General features: G+C 40.1%; 1 protein-coding gene and 1 pseudogene across 1 annotated transcript in view; both read right to left on the reverse strand.

Moving 5' to 3' along the window:
- The window catches only part of LOC120428969 (protein dachsous), a 174,027-nt gene that overhangs the window by 30,010 nt on the left and 127,969 nt on the right, over positions 1-16,048 (reverse strand). The gene's annotated exons all lie outside the window — the stretch shown is intronic.
- Positions 2,639-3,668, reverse strand: LOC120428968 (40S ribosomal protein S2-like; annotated as a pseudogene).

Raw genomic sequence — 16,048 nt, forward strand, 5'->3', positions numbered from 1 at the left:
TTCCCAAGCCCAACTCTCCCATGGATCCGAGCTGGCCAGAAATGTGTGTGTCTCTGAAGCGCGTTTGCGCTGAGCGATGTTTTCAAAAGTAAGTCTTTTTATTGCTTTCACTAGACGCGATGTACTATCACGTGCAATGGCATCTCGCGGAATTAAGGAGCGCGCGCGAGCAATGTCCCGCTACATCTAAGCCTACTACGACTAGGAGAGATTCCATCAAGCTTCTACGACCGGCCGAGCGACGCTTGCAGCAATAATCGTAAAAAGTAATCTCTCATCGGGGCTCGATCCCAGGAACTCGACGCGTTGTGGGTTTTTTTGGCACTATTTGTTTTCCCCCCTCTGGTGCGTGGCCTTAAATAGAACGTTTTACGGCCCTAATAGCAGCCCGCAGTAAAAGGAGCTGCACGGAAAGGAGTTCCATCGTGAATTTAACAATCGCAATTAGCTGGCTCGTTTTTGGCTAAAACACAACTTTTTTAGTTGTACCAGCTAATTATTTAGTAAAAATTCAGGACCCATTGTTGTTGAAATTTAGGAACACCGATTGCTATTCTACTGACAGCAACTGACTGCCTGCATTCCACTGACAGTAAAATTTTTGCTAAAAGAGCTCCTATTTTAGCTAAATTTTATCTAAATTTTAAGGACAAATTAGGTAGAAATGACAGCTCACGGATTCGCTTGTCAGTTCATGTTTGCCTTGAATCCTGAGTGGTTGTATGTTTTATAAATTAACGCAAAAAGAATTAAACAGTGAGGTGCTGTGACGCGAAGTGAAATTAAGTGATTCTGTAAAGTGTTTTGCAGTGATTGTTGTCATTTACGACTGTAATGTAAGTAAATTTAACAGCCACCAAAGTTGCAACTGTCGGGAACGAATCGACGCACGACGCTTCGAAAAGATCGCACGGAACATCCATGGTCCATTCGGGCCAACCAGCTTTCCTCTATCGGCGCCCTTAGCAACACCTCAACGGTGATCGTAGTCCAGAGACGACCGCGGAACGCCGAGTGGCGTTACCGGTTGGACGTGTTTACCGAAACCCGTCGCATCTTTTTCGACCGGCAGAGCTTAAAGTTCCAGCATTTCTACGGTGTCCAGTTCTAGGTCGTGATAATGTTCTCTTTCGCTCCATTTAAATACATGGAAGGCTGTAAGAAAGTACTGTTGAAAAGGGTTAAAAGTTTTTTAAAATTCTAATCATAATTTTGATAATTTCAGAAAAAAACAATGGGTTTGTTTGGCAACTGGCAAAAACAGGTGGAATCGGGCTAACAATCTGGTGACATTGTATGGCGAGTTTTACTACTCCGAGGGCACTTTACGATGTTGAGCTAGGATCGGCCACCCGGGCGACAAAAAATCAACGAGTAAGTCTGGATTTTTTTTTTAAATTATCACTATGGTTCTTCCTTAACAAGTTCCCAGAATCTCATTTCATAAAAAAAAACTCGAGAAATGATTCCTTACCCCAACAAACATCAATCACACAATGATTATTTACAAACTACCTTACCTGATGATGATTTGTTGTTTTAAATTGATTTAATCCCAGTACAAGGTCATCTTCTGCAAAGGTGTCATGAATTATAATTCCCTGTCAAATAAAAGCAATATTTATATTAATTTGAGAAAACCGAGTACACGAAAAGTTTACCTTTCCCGAGTGTTCTGCTTAAACTACCAGCAAATGCAGCAACGTTTGCAAATTTTCCGAAAAGCCAGAACGTATTTGTAAACATACCAGCGTGATTTTGGAACTTGATTTGAAACGTCAAGCAAACTGCTCGAATTAATTAAACTCAAGAATAAGTACGAACAACCCAAATTTGCGACTATGTTGATGGTAGGCTTTAATGGGGGCATTCTTTAACTATGTAACGCTTTAAACATATTTTTTTTCAGAGAGCAATGAGGTTAAAGCTGGTCCTCCTGATGGTGGTGGTGGGAATAAGGAAGAAAAACTATTGAAAATTTTATTGTAGATTAAAAACTGAATTAAATATCGTTATTGAAAAAAAAAAGCTTGAAGAGACTACTTATTTTAAAGATGCAAATATCTGAAACGTTAAACAACATAAATTAATAGCTAATATTATTGTAACAAGGATAAAGCTTTTTTAAGTACAATGGTTTTTTGTACGCCCAAATAGGGTTTAAGTGGATTTTTGAATAAATTTTCAAAGAAATACTTCGCAGCATTGCTTCACAAAAAACTCTTTGTGAGGGTACCATATGTAAAATATTTTCTTGTAATTTTTTTTAGCAATGAAAAAATAAAGAAATCAAAATTGAATTACCATTAAATTGACATGGAGCTTTAGGACCCTATTAATAAAAAATATGCATCACAATGGAGCACTTCCACTCAATTATTCCTAATGAGAGAACTTTCATATTTGTACCACTTGAATCCGGTGCTCCATTCGACACCTAACTGCTCGATTTTTACAAAATGAATAGTTAAATCTGATCGTGTACACGGTCAATAGAGCTTTATGACGTTTCGCGTACACACACTAGCGCACCATTTGATTTTGCTGTCCGGACAAAATTTAACCTCAATCTTTTTCGTGTAAGTACACGCAATACATGCGCACGTAGATTACTCTATTCACAGATTTTTTTTTTGTGAAAACAAAACATAAACAAACAAACAAAACCAGTCAGCTGCAAGCTCGATCCAAGTAAACCGCGCGCAAATTTGCCAAGTTTTGAAGTTCTCGCCACAAAACACTACCCGTGAAGGTCGCTTGAATTGTTTTTATTCGCCGTAATCAGCTCAATTATGCGCTGGCCGGTCTTGCTGGTGTTCTCCAGAATGTCGACGTACTCCTGGTACGGCGTCTTGGCCAACGGCAGGTCCTTCCACAGATTGGGCGTCAGAAAAGCGTACGTCTTGACGATGGCCGTGTAGGTAGCCTTGGCAAAGTTACCCAGCGTGGTCGTCGAACCGCGCGTCAGCGTGTAGCAATCCTTGATACCGCGGCCATCTGGAGCAGCTTCTTCGGGACCGGAGCTAACACAATGCCGGTACCACGGCGAGCCGGGATGAGGCGCACCAGGAGCGGACCGCACTTGCCGAAGATCTTGCAGGGCACGGTGTGGGGCTTGCCGATCTTGTTACTCCAATAACCACGGCGAACCGGCATGACCGACAGCTTGGCCAGGATGATGGCACCACGGATGGCGGTGGCCACTTCCTTGCTGCACTTGACGCCGAGACCGATGTGGCCGTTGGAGTCACCGATGGCGATGAACGCCTTGAAGGGGGTACGCTGACCGGCACGGGTCTACTTCTGGACGGGCATGATCTTCAGCACTTCGTCCTTGAGCGAGCGGCTCATGGAAATATCGATGATCTCGAACTCTTTGACCGTGAGCGAGTACATCAGGTACATATCCTCCATGGGTGCGGATCTTGCCATCACCGGCACCGTCGCGAGAACCAAATCCTCCTCTGAATCCACCACGGGCTGGAGCTGCGTCCGCCAAATCCGCCCAAATCTTTAACGAACCTGGTTCCTGCTCCTCTTCGCAGTACGTCGGATCACCAGAGTTTAGCTGAGCGCGTGAGAAAAGGATGAAAATTTGGACCGCAAAAATTGGAGGTAAATTGCAATTGAACCGTGTAATAGTACTTAGGCCAAAGCACTTATTTAGTCTTAAAACTCAGAAACGCCTTTTTTTTGGAAAATTATTTTTAAAAAACTAGTGTGAATAATCGCTAAATTAGCTTAACTAACCAAAAAACCTAGCAAGAACAACGAAAAAACAAGCTAAACCAGCCAAAAGGCTGGGTAAATACGAGCAGCTTTTTGGGCAAAAATGATTTTTTTTTGAAATCTTGCTAAAAAAACTAGTAAGACTAACCAAAATTCATGCAAAAACAGCAAAAAAGCTAGCTATACCAGCCAAGAGGCTGGGTAAAAGGTTTCCGCTGTGGTGGCATTAATGGAAAATTTTGAAAATTATTCCAAAGAAAATGGTTGAAACAGTAAAAAAAATTGCTGGACTAACTAGAAAACGCGCAAGAATACCATAAAATCTAGCTAAAATAGCTAACAGACCTTCTCAAAACATACAGCTTTTGAGACTGACAGCATTTTTCCAGCTTGCAAATTAGTAAAATTTACTAAAAAATTTAGCTAGATTTATCATTTTTAGGACCTGGATCCAGCTGTCAAATCCAGGAATTTTTTTTAGGATTTCCAGCTAAAAAAAATCGTGGTTGGAAAAACAACCAATTTTTTTAGGGTTTTTAACCGAAAATTAGTAAGATTCACGATAAACCTTCTTTCCGTGTGGTGACCCCGAAACCGAGCTTGCGGACGGACGCACAATGTGGGAGCACACCCCGCGCAGGAATGTGTGTATAGGTCAACCCGCGCGTCTTTGTCTATGATCCAGATTTCGTTGACGTTTCGTCACATAGCAGGCCAAGCGCTGCGCGCTTCAGCAGGCCAAAGATCAATGGCACGCGGACAAGTGTGCGCGCGCGGTACAGTAGGCCATGAGCAGCATCTAGGAGGAGGCGGTGAAGGCAAGCCGGGGTGTATTGAAATAATGATGATAGTGTGGCGTTATTAAAATATAATTAGCCCCGGAATTGCCAGTCATCAATCATTTTCGCTGCGGCGGGCAGATTTCGCTCGAATGCCTTTGACCGTGACGGCTGGAGACGGTCGGTCCGGCGCGATCTTTGTCTTGTTTGGAGAACTATGACAACTGGGCGCCCCCCGTTCCCCAAGAAAATCAATGCAGGCAGGTCACAAATCCAAGCAGGCCGTTCCGTCAACAGACCCCGGACAAACACTTCCCAGCCACAAGTAGGTGACGACATCTGCCTGACGTGTCTCCGAGAGTGCCATGTGCCGCCGCACTATAATAGGATTATATGTTGTACGACCGCGCACGGTCTGCTGCGATTGATTCACCTGACTTGGCGTGACTTGCCCCGTGACTTGCGTGTGTGTCAACATCGACCGGGGGAACCACGGCAGTGTGGGCAGCACGGCAATTGGGTCGATCCCATTAACGGGGTCTGGGGTCTATACACGGTCGACGTCGCCAGGTCCATCAGCGACCCGGTCTAATCACTCATCTTTTCCGGGGACCCGTCGACGAAAGCTGGAAACTTGCTTGGAAGAAGAACATGATGGACATCCTCCGCAGCAGTGTTCGAGAGATGAGCTGCTGCCGTGTTGTGGTTGCCAGAACCGGGCAAAAGTGCATTATGATTACGATATTATCTCATTTGCGGTCAATTTTCATCCGAACCGGGCAACTCTATGGGGTCTCTCCGGACTGGAGTTGTGCGCCTCTTCATTTCGTTTGGAAATTTATTTCGTTTCCTCTGCGCCGAGACCTTCTTCCTGTGGCCGCATGCGACACACCGGACTCAACCTCCGTCGAGGTTGTGCTGTTGTTCTGGACGGATGATGAGGACCCAGCTCTTTTTATCATCATCGTCATAATAATAATGAGGGTAGAAATTAAAAAAAAAAAGCTCTGCAGAAAGCAAGGGCCCCAGAATGATATCATAATCATGGTTGGAAGTAAATTACTTTTCGTCCGGTCACGTATTTTGAGATTATTTATTTTGCTTTTATTTCGGCCCGAGTCCCACCGCGCAATTTGTGTCCTGTTTGGACAGAATATCAGGCAGTTGGAAGTGATCCAGTGTGCCATGCCGCGTAATCAATACCGTCAAGTTGGCAATTTGTACAATTGGCAATGTCACCCTGCGCGAAACGCTACAATTCCCGTGAGATCGAGTTCGATTCGCGCTCAAATTTCGGGGTCAATCTGAGGAAAGGTTCGACAACGAAGACGACGAAGCGAAGAAAACAAACGGATCACGAATTTGGCGACACGCGTTTTTCGTGTTGTGCGACCACACGGTGTTGATAAGCCTCTTCAGCACAAACTGAAGTGATCCAAGGTGGCCGGGTCGTGGAAGAATTTCGCGCCGCGCCGCGGCCTGTTGCGATTCGGATTTGGTGCGCGCATAATTTGAGTGATCCGTGCCATTGTGGACCCTCGCAAAAAAACACTGGACCTCTCGAGTGATACAGTTTTCTGTGGTGATCCACCCCGAAAAGAAAGCAGGTTACTGCGATCCTTCGAGGTAGGGATGCCTACTTGGAATCCCATGCAGCAAAACAGCCCATTTCAACTCAAACTTGAGTAACGTCACATTAGCGTGCACACAATTTGACAGATCGCGTTGCTTCAACCGGATGTTCAAAAACAAGAGTTGCGAACATCCCTAGCTCGCGCGGATTTTGCATAAATATTCGTCCAAACTCTCGCTCTGTCTGATAGCAGACATAGATAGCAGCACACAGCAAGCCGTGTGTCGTTCCGTTGAAGTCGTCGTGGCTCTGGGAGTCCCTCGCTCTGGGATGAAAAAGTGTATTACAACTGTAGCTCGTCGAAGGTTCCTCCGTCCCCGGGTTTGCACAAAGGTGGGACTGATTTCGCCAGTTGTCATTACCATGTGTACATATTTAACCATTAATTGGATTGGGTCCATGGTTGATTTTTGCTGGGTTTGTTTAGTTCACGTAGAAGGCCTTGAATTTGCAGTTGAATTTTTGTTAAATTTTTCAATATTTACTGATTTTTTTTTGAAAAATGGGTAAACAATTATATAATCTAAGCAAACAAAAGCACCATGTTCTTTCCTGTCATCGTAGTAAATTCGAGCATCCCGCTGCATTACACTCAATAAAGCGGCCAGGCCTACTGCGTTGCATTTACCGTAGATAGGACTCTGTGAACGGATCAAATTTCACAGATTCTACGCCATCTTATGCAATAAGGGTCAATAAAACTTTTATACAACTTGTTGTTGCTTTCAATTCCTGAAATTTCCCACTAAGTGAGTTCATCCCCCATGGTTTTCACCCACCGAAGAGCCTTACTGATGGAGGTTGCACTTTCGTCCCCTTCTCAAAGACTGCAACGACGACGACTGTCATCCCGGTCCCATTGGTGTGTCCATATTTGAAAGCGACGACAGGATTTCAGAGTCCACGAGGGGTTTTTTTCCCTCTCTTGTTGCAAAATTTGCCCGCTCCCGGAAACAAAAAGGGTACAAAACTGAAAACGGGAACGAAGTTGCGCGCGAGCGCGAAAAAGTAATATTTAAAATCCGGAGGAAGGCAGGAAGGAAAAAAATCTCGCAACTTCACACTCCACGTCTGTCCAAAATTTAATTTATGAAACCGAAATGAGTAGATAAGCCCGGGTCCCCGGCCATGAATAAATCTTCGCGTACGTGTAAGTTCGGTCCCCACCAGCAGGATGAAAGATGAACCTGGGCGGGATGCTGCGGAATTATTTTAGCTTCTGCCTGCTATAATTCAATATTTTCTGTGCGAGTTGTTGGCAAACGGATGGGGGAAGAAATTGCAGTTGCAGAGATGATTATCGCCACCCGTGAAATCTCCCACTTTTTAACTCTTCCCCCCCCCGCTCTTTTCCCAAGTGGACGTGAGGGGACGCCTCTGGGTTCATGTTTTTCGCGAAAATTAATAATATCCTTGCTGCTGTTGCTTGCTACTCACGACGATAACCGATTTTGGGGAAGATTTCGCCAGATTTAGCGTTACCTGTAATTAAAAACAAGAGAAAGGAATTTGTTATTATACTTGTTTTCTGAGTCGGGGTGAACGATCGGTGTGTGGGATAAGGTAGTGGAACGTATATACATTTTTGAATGTTGCGAGATTATCTAAATGTGCTTTCATGATGTAATTTGAGCTTATCTAGAAGCTGTCCTCTGGGAAAATTAATTTACAGCGTATTTGCACAGAACATGTTTTTAGTAAGCTCCTGTTCATGTTTCAGCTTCCATATTTATCATTTGCTCAATTTAATATTCAGTTCAAAATTTTACCTTCAAAACATTTAAAATTCGCTCACCTACTTCTAACTTCTAAAAGATATTTTACTTTTTGTTTGTTTTGAATGAAATCTATCTTTTGAAAGAATTTTATCAAAATCTCCCGAAACACGAAAAGTAGGAAAAATACAAAATATTCAGAAAAGAAACAAAAAAAAAATGGGTTAAGGATACGCCCCAATCAGATCATTTTGTATCATTATTCCACCCATACAATTCTCCATACAATTTTGGCAGCTGTCCATACAAAAATGGAACGTAAATATTGGATTTTCCAAAATCACATTTTTTTATTTTTTATTTCCAGAGTTTTTTTTTAAAAGGTCCTATACATATATGAAAGACAATAGCTTATGGGTCCTTTAAAAAACACTCTAGATTTATGTTCTTGTGTACAAAATCCCGCAACTTTTAAGCCAAAGAAAAGTACGCACGAACATTTTTCTGCGATTTATGATTTTCAAAAAAAAACACTTAGTTTTTTTTGGAAAAATATAAATCTTACCTTTTTTTTACTGCAGATTTTGATTTATAATTTCAAAAAGTACTTTATAGAAATTTGATAAAGTGCACCGTTTTCGAGATATGGTCTGATTTCAATAAAAAAATGCAGCTACACGGAGAAAAAAGAGTTCCCAAAATCGTGAACAAGCGTTCATGAAAATGGGAACCTCGAACAATGGTTCCCATTTTCACGAACCACATTTGTTCGTGGTTCCCATTTTCATGAACGATTTTGGGAACTCTTTTTTCTCCGTGTGTTTCGATTTTTTTTAAATAGTATCCATGATTGGCCATTTCTAAAAGTATTTTTTTCGAGATGTTCAGAGAATTTCCTAACAAAACCTTGAAGGACATCTGGTTGCTTAGATACAGCGGATAAAAGAAAAACATACAGGAAAATTGAAGTTTTCATTCAAACAGCCCCCTTTTTTCTTAAGTATCTCATAAACTCATTATCCAAATTTTATTGTTAAAAAATGTAACTATAAGGTTGTTTTTCGGCTAAGCAGTCAGAGACAAATTCAAAAACTTGTAGTTTTTTCTTTTTTATTCCGACGTTTCGACGCAATATGCGGTCTTCTTCAGGGGATTAGAAAAGCATATTGCGTCGAAACGTCGGAATAAAAAAGAAAAAACTACAAGTTTTTGAATTTGTCTCTTACTACTGAGCCGAAAAACAACCTAATTGTGTAATACAGTCGAGAACAACGTTTCAAAAAATGTAACATTTAAAAAGTTTTCTGATCCTTTCGAAACAAATATTTTGATAAATTTGGGAATCAATACTAATGTTTAAAAAAGGACAAACATTCAATATTAAGCCCATAAGAGATTATTTTGAATCTTATGAATTTTATGAATCTGTTGAATCTTATACATCATTTTATAAAATTAATCTTATGAGAATTATGAATCTTAGGGATCATACAAAAACCATGTACACAGTAAAAAAATGTTTTAATTTGGAAGGTGTAATTTTGGAAGGTTTGAATATTGCCTCTTTTATGATGTAATTTTACCTTGTATTGAAATTTGACATAACACCAGAAAAGTGGTAAAATTACACATTTTCAGAGGTAAAATTACATATTTTTTCTGGCATTAAAGATGTACCTCTTCCCAGATGTAAAATTAACATGTTTTTTTTTACTGCGTAGACACTTTTTGGATATTTTAAATTCACCCCACAAACTTCCCACTTGTGGACAATTTTCCATGCATTTTTGTATGAATCTTCAACAATCGTAATACCCCCTTATCCTTCTTAAAAATCCACGTGGTTTTTGCATGGCCCACAATGAATCCTATTGATCTGACGATTCTTAGGAATCATAGAAATCTTAAGATTCTGATGAACATATATTGTTATTATATGCATATTTTGATCTAATGAATCTTATAAATCATTAAAAATTGAAATATTTAAGTCTTTTACATTATGATTACAGGCTGGTAAAAAAATAAAAAATAGACTTATTTTCAACTATCAAGCTCAATATAAAAAAATTGCAAAATATCAATAAATTTAGAGAGTTTTTCCTTAAGTTTTTTTTTCCAAATTTTAATGAAAATTAGAATAATCAGCAATAATCATTTTGTGTCCCTGATATTTGGGGGAATTTTTGAAGGGGGTAGGGGGTGGGGATAAAAACTTGAAAAACATTAGCAATGACCTAATTCAGAAATCGGTAATGTGGTAAATGAACAAAAATCAGATCAGGTAATGCGGTAAATGAACAAAAATCAGACAATAACGTAAGTTCATTATTTTTATTACTAAATAATCAAATCATGATGTAATTCTTCTTACAACCTAATAAAGTTTTAGAGTACCTTCCATTTATGATTTGTACTGTAGTTCATTTTGATGTTGTTAGATAATATTATAATGAAATTGGAAAGAGAAGGAAAAATAACCCAAAACGACTGAATCGATTATTATTTTTCCAATTTAATAATTTTTACTTTAACCAAACATTTTAATAGTTGAAAATTTGGTACTGCCAAAAATTTTGATGGACTAAAAATAACAATTTTCGGTAGTTTATTATTATTTTTTTCTTATTATTTTTCATCCAACAAATAATTTTTAGAAAATTGTTATTCATTTTGACATGGTGGTTTATCAATCCTACCTTCTCCGATTTCTCAACAGTTGATAGTTACTGTTGATTTAAGTACAAAAATAATTTAGTGATTTTGCATCCTTCAATTCCTTATGAATGTCGTCACACTTGTGAGTCATTCTAATCGTTAAGTTTTCAAGTTTCCATTTTTTTCATGCTTCGGCTGTAAGTTCACCGTAGTAGCCCCCGGATCATCCCGTTGATCCAACCGAAATCCGTTCGATGGCTACTGCGATGTGCGCGCGACATTGAAGCGTCGAGATACCTGCGGAGCGATTGGAGTTCGGTCCCAGCCTGCCATGACCAGTGGCCCCCAGTCCGTGAACCAGCAGCAGTAGTTTGATGATGATAGGAGGTTAATGACTTTGGCACAGGCCTTTTTTTGTGTTGCACACCGCGGTTGTGGATCATCTCAGGGCTACTCTCGTTACTCGACCGATCAGCAGTTTAGCAGAAGCCCCAGCTTGGTGCTCCTCTAACAAGGCATTAACACCATGCGTGGCCTGGTTAATTTCGAGACTCCCGCCATTTTTTTTTACTTTTCTCATTTTATTGCCAGTTTAGAGTTTAGAGCGGTTTCGCTTGGGGTTTCTTGTGTATTGGTTAGTTTTACTATCCGTGCTCAGTGAGAGATTTTCGCTCCTCTACATTAAGAGTGTATTGTTCTAGACCGAAAAGATGTTTTTGCTTGTTTTCGATTTGTACTACACGAATTTTTTTTCTCTTTACCCCAGCGGTTCAAGTCCCGCTGGTTTCGCGCGCGATCTTTTGTTGAAAGTTTGATTCGTTCAGGCCTTCTTTTCAGGCGTCGCTTAGTTACTTTTAATTTCGTTCCATCAACTGCCCTTTTCCCCTCCACCACCGGACTCACAATTGTTTCGTGATTGCTAGCTTTCGAGGTGAATTGTGCACTTTTTGGTTAGAAAAAAAAATCGTTTAACTGGTTGTTGTTTTTTAAACTGCAGAAAAGTTCATTTTGAGCAGCCTCAAGAAGACGCCGCCAAGAAGTTCGATTATAGCTTGTGGAAATCTCATTTCCGAAATACAACTCTTTTCTCCCGTCCCTTCTTCTCTTCGCCATTCTCAGCCTACTCTGGGACACAGTAAGAAAATCTCTTCCACTTTCAAACGACGCTTGTAGCCTCGCCTGTTAGCGCACTTCCCTTTTGCCTTGTCATCCGAAGGTCAGGGTTCAAATACCGCTCGCGTAACTTCGTTTTTTTTAACTGTGCCCAATTCTTTGGACATTCTTGGGCTCCAAAGTCGCCGCCAACTACTCTTCTTTCTTTCAAGGCTTGATGTGTGTGTGTGTGTCCGCATGACTCCTCTAATGTAGAGAACCTGGAGCTTATTAGAGAACGGACATCTCAAACCAAAAGTACTAATCGAAGCACGAGAACTGTCAAACGTAGGTACCAATCGAGCAAAAGACAAAGGATTTTGATCGATTGGTACCTCCGTTTGACAGTACTCGTGCTTCGATTGGTACTTTTTGTTTGAGATGTCCGTTCTCTAATAAGCTCCAGGTTCTCTACTCTAATGGGGTTAACACGTGAGAGAGGAGAAGGTTCGTCGTTTTTACGATGTGGTTTCGCTGCTGCCGTCGGTGCTCTCATCCCCGGGAACGGGACCCCAAAGTGATGAGCTGCGCGCAGGGTAACGTTGATGTGAAACCATGATGGCCCAGCGCGAGGACAGAAGTCCAGCGCGCGGCGATGAGCCATTAAAGTGATCACGAGCAACGAAATTGCCATAAAACCTATACCCGGGCTCGCGAGGGAAGGCCGTGTGTTCATAAACCCTCCTTTCGTCGTGGTTCGACCACTTTACCGGGTGGAGTTGGGTTTGAATTAGGCGATTTTCTGAAATTTCTGGGAATAGTGCGTAATTTCAGTCGATTTGGGAACAGGTTTTCAATTTCGCTTTTTGATATTTTTTTTGGTTCACTTTAGGCCTTCTAGTAAAAGTCAGCCTAAATCATTTTATATTTTTTATATTTTTATATTCAAATGCAGAGCATTATTTTCAAATATAAAAATAGATCGGAAAGTTTTACGAATGATTGATTTGTAATAATTGAAAATTAACTCGAGGGTAAAATGCTCTCGACCATATTCACTATACTCTCAACCGGTGAGATCAGTGCTAAGCTGTTTTTGATGTCAGATTCATTAGGTTCCACTTTTCAGAAATTTTCATGAATTTCAGAAGTCATAGAGTTTGAACTGATACAGAATTTCAATTAATCTAGCTAATTAAATCCACTCGTTGTCCATAATTTCCGATTATCGTGTAATTTCATACCTCACGGTGTGTTTTACTTATTAAGAAGTAACTTTCACCAACCATAAAATAATTGACCAGCTCCATCCAAGAAGGCGGAATAGTACACCCTCGCACACACACACACACACACGTGGTTTTCCGTGGCGCCTGCTGCGATGAGGGAGGTGGGGGTGGGTGGCGCGCAGGTGGCCATCATACAATTAGGAACCGTTAGCCAATGATTCAGGTTATCGCCCAGTTTCTTCCCGGAGAACCCAACTTTTGCGCGCGCGCTCGGGATCTGCTCTCTCTCTGTCTATTGTAATTCAATTATTGCTCATTATACTGTGAGTGATGAGAGAGAGAGAGAGCGTGGGGTGTGGGCAGCTGACCCGTACACATGGCCATTTCTTGCCGAAATTAGAAGAGGTGGTTTTTCCTTCTCGAGTCTGAACACAAAAAAGAAGAATCGGCGAAGGGATTTATTTGCCTTAATAATAGACAGCGGATAATTTCGGTGCTAATTTGGCAGCCTCGCTCGACCTAATTTTACTCGGAAATGCGGGGCGATTGTCATTGCGACGAGAAAAAAAGTCAGCTTTTCCTCAGAAAAAGCGCACCCTAATGAAAACTTGCAACTTCCACGAAACACAATTGCAGGGACGTCACGAAAGAACTTTCTCATTAGCGCTGCAAACTCCGCCGCCATCATCATCATCTTCAGGAAGAAGGAGCGACGACGACGAGCGAATCAATCCCAGGAATAAGACGAATCATCACGATCACGAGGAGCGAACGTCTACGGAGCAAAAAACATGTAATTTTAATACCACTCCTGTCTCGCTCGCTCACTCTTTTGTTCTCTTTTGTTTGAAGTTATTATCTGATCCGCAAGTTGTGATTTTTACGAGTATTTTCGTATATTTTTGCTCTATATTTATGTACATATTTTGAGAAAAATACATTTTTTGAATGCAGATATAAATGTCATAACAAAAGTGAGTACTCACTAAATCATGGATGGAAAATCTTCATCAGCAGAGGTTCACTTAACATTCAGTGTTGCGATTTTGAGCGCTCATCCGCTCATGAGCGAGCATTTTTCGCTCATTCGTGAGGAGGAGCGCGACGCGAGCTTGCTCACGTTTGCTCGTGCTCGTGTTTGCTCATTTATTTTATGAGCGAAAATGCTCATTGCTCGCGCTCGCGCTCATTTTTGCTCACTGAGCAAAATGAGCGGTATTTTTTACCTGTAACTGGTAAACGATAATAACTTTTTTTTTCAGCAGAGCTTCGAGGTTGTTTTTTTTTAAATGGAGGCTTGAATAGGCTAATCTTAAAAATATTGGATGAAGTTATTTGTCATATTTTTTGTTTTGAAACTTGTTTTGGAGTCAGAGTTAAGTTGTTACATTAAGATCTGTACACAGTTAAAATACCATAGAAATATTACATCTGGGAAGGGGTACGTCTTTTATGTTAGAAAAATGCGTAATTTTACTTCTGAAAATGTCTAATTTGTAATGCAACTTTTTCAGTCTAAATCGAGTTGAAATTATAACATTCAAGAGGTAATATTCAACCTTACAAAATTACACCTTCCAAATGTACACTTTTTTTTACTGTGTAGAAATAATTCGATTAATAAAAAAAAGTTGATAATAGAGTGACACGTGAAAGTTTACTATTTAATCAAGCTGAAAAGTATCTTTTAAGGAACACAAATATTTTTTGTTGGTAAAACGTTTAGTCATGTTTGAATTCCTGGGCACCTCATCTTGTTTAGTCAATTATTTGTAAATAATTTTGCATGATAAATGTCAAATCTGTGTCTTAGATAATTTTCACATCAATTTTGTTATTTATATGCTGGAGTCAATCCAAAAAAATAAATGAGAAATGAGCGTGCTCACAAGTAAAACATGTTTTAATACAAAAAAATCGATTACCATCCTATTTACAGCTTATTTAAGACCTACACCGAAAAGAAAAATATATATCAAAATCTGCAACAGTGGATTTGCTGCAGAAAATGTTACATTTTCTAACAGTTTTTGCAGCAAGCTCATAGCTCATTTTTGCCCGCGTGTGAACATTTCAGCGATCTGCAGTTCTCACCAACACATATAATGCTGGCGCGTCCCCAAGCAACACTCCAGAGAGAAGATTATGTTGGTGCTCTGTCCCACACAATTCATCAAGCGTCCATGGCGCGGTGGTAGCGTGCCGGATCAATAACCAAGATGTTGATGGTTCAATCCTAGTTCAGTGTACATTTTTTTCTCCAATACAATCAATCAGCCGTCGGTAATGTCGATAATTGTCGGTAACGGGCAAAAATGTCATACCCCTATATCGCAAAAAATGCATGAGGACAGATTTCATGCAGATTCTGATATACTTTCATGCCGCCATGCATCACAATCATGCGACTGCCAGTTGGGTGTAACAATTCCGTTCCTTGACAGTTTGCTCTAAATTAAAAAGTAAAATAAGCTAAAAAGAGTGTCTGGGATTGTTAGCAAATTAAGACACCTTAATTGCTGGTCAGCCATTTTTCATTTATCGGGAATTTGATCAAAACTAGTTTTCTAAATTATCAAACTCTGAAAAAAATATAGACTGACAACATTAAAGTTTCATTGTTAATTTGATTTTGGTTAACCGCGGTAAATTTTCTTGAAATATTTCGAATTAACAAAAATCCACCAAAGCATTTACCATTACCACATTGATCACACAAAAAACTGTGGTAGAAAAGTATTCCCCGCAATCCACCGCGATCAATTTTTGACAGTTCGACGCCAACGAATGATTTCAAGAAAATTTACTGCGGTTAACCAAAATTAAATTACCAATGCAACTTTGATGAGTTCATGTCCCTTTTTCGCCATGAAATTATCTTTAAAAGTGGCAATCCAATTGGCCTGTGCCAGATTCATCAACAATACTAAAAATCTACCTGATCAATGTTTGTAAACAAAGGGGAAAAATCAAAACTATCTTTTGAGAATTCAGGAGCGACTTTCGGTGAGATTTAGTTTTTGTTAGCTTATAACTGTTTGTAAAATCTTAAAATTCAAAATTTTGTTCAGCAGGCATAGAAAATGTGAAATTTGAAGGAAAATAGAATACTCAATAATATTTTATAAGAGATTCGAATTGATTAGTATCATCGGATGTGTTGGTTCGTTTGACTTATCTTGAGAGGACATACACAAAAAGGATGCTACTAAT

The sequence above is a fragment of the Culex pipiens genome, chromosome 2 (genome assembly GCF_016801865.2).
Source record: "Culex pipiens pallens isolate TS chromosome 2, TS_CPP_V2, whole genome shotgun sequence".
NCBI classification, from domain to species: domain Eukaryota; kingdom Metazoa; phylum Arthropoda; class Insecta; order Diptera; family Culicidae; genus Culex; species Culex pipiens.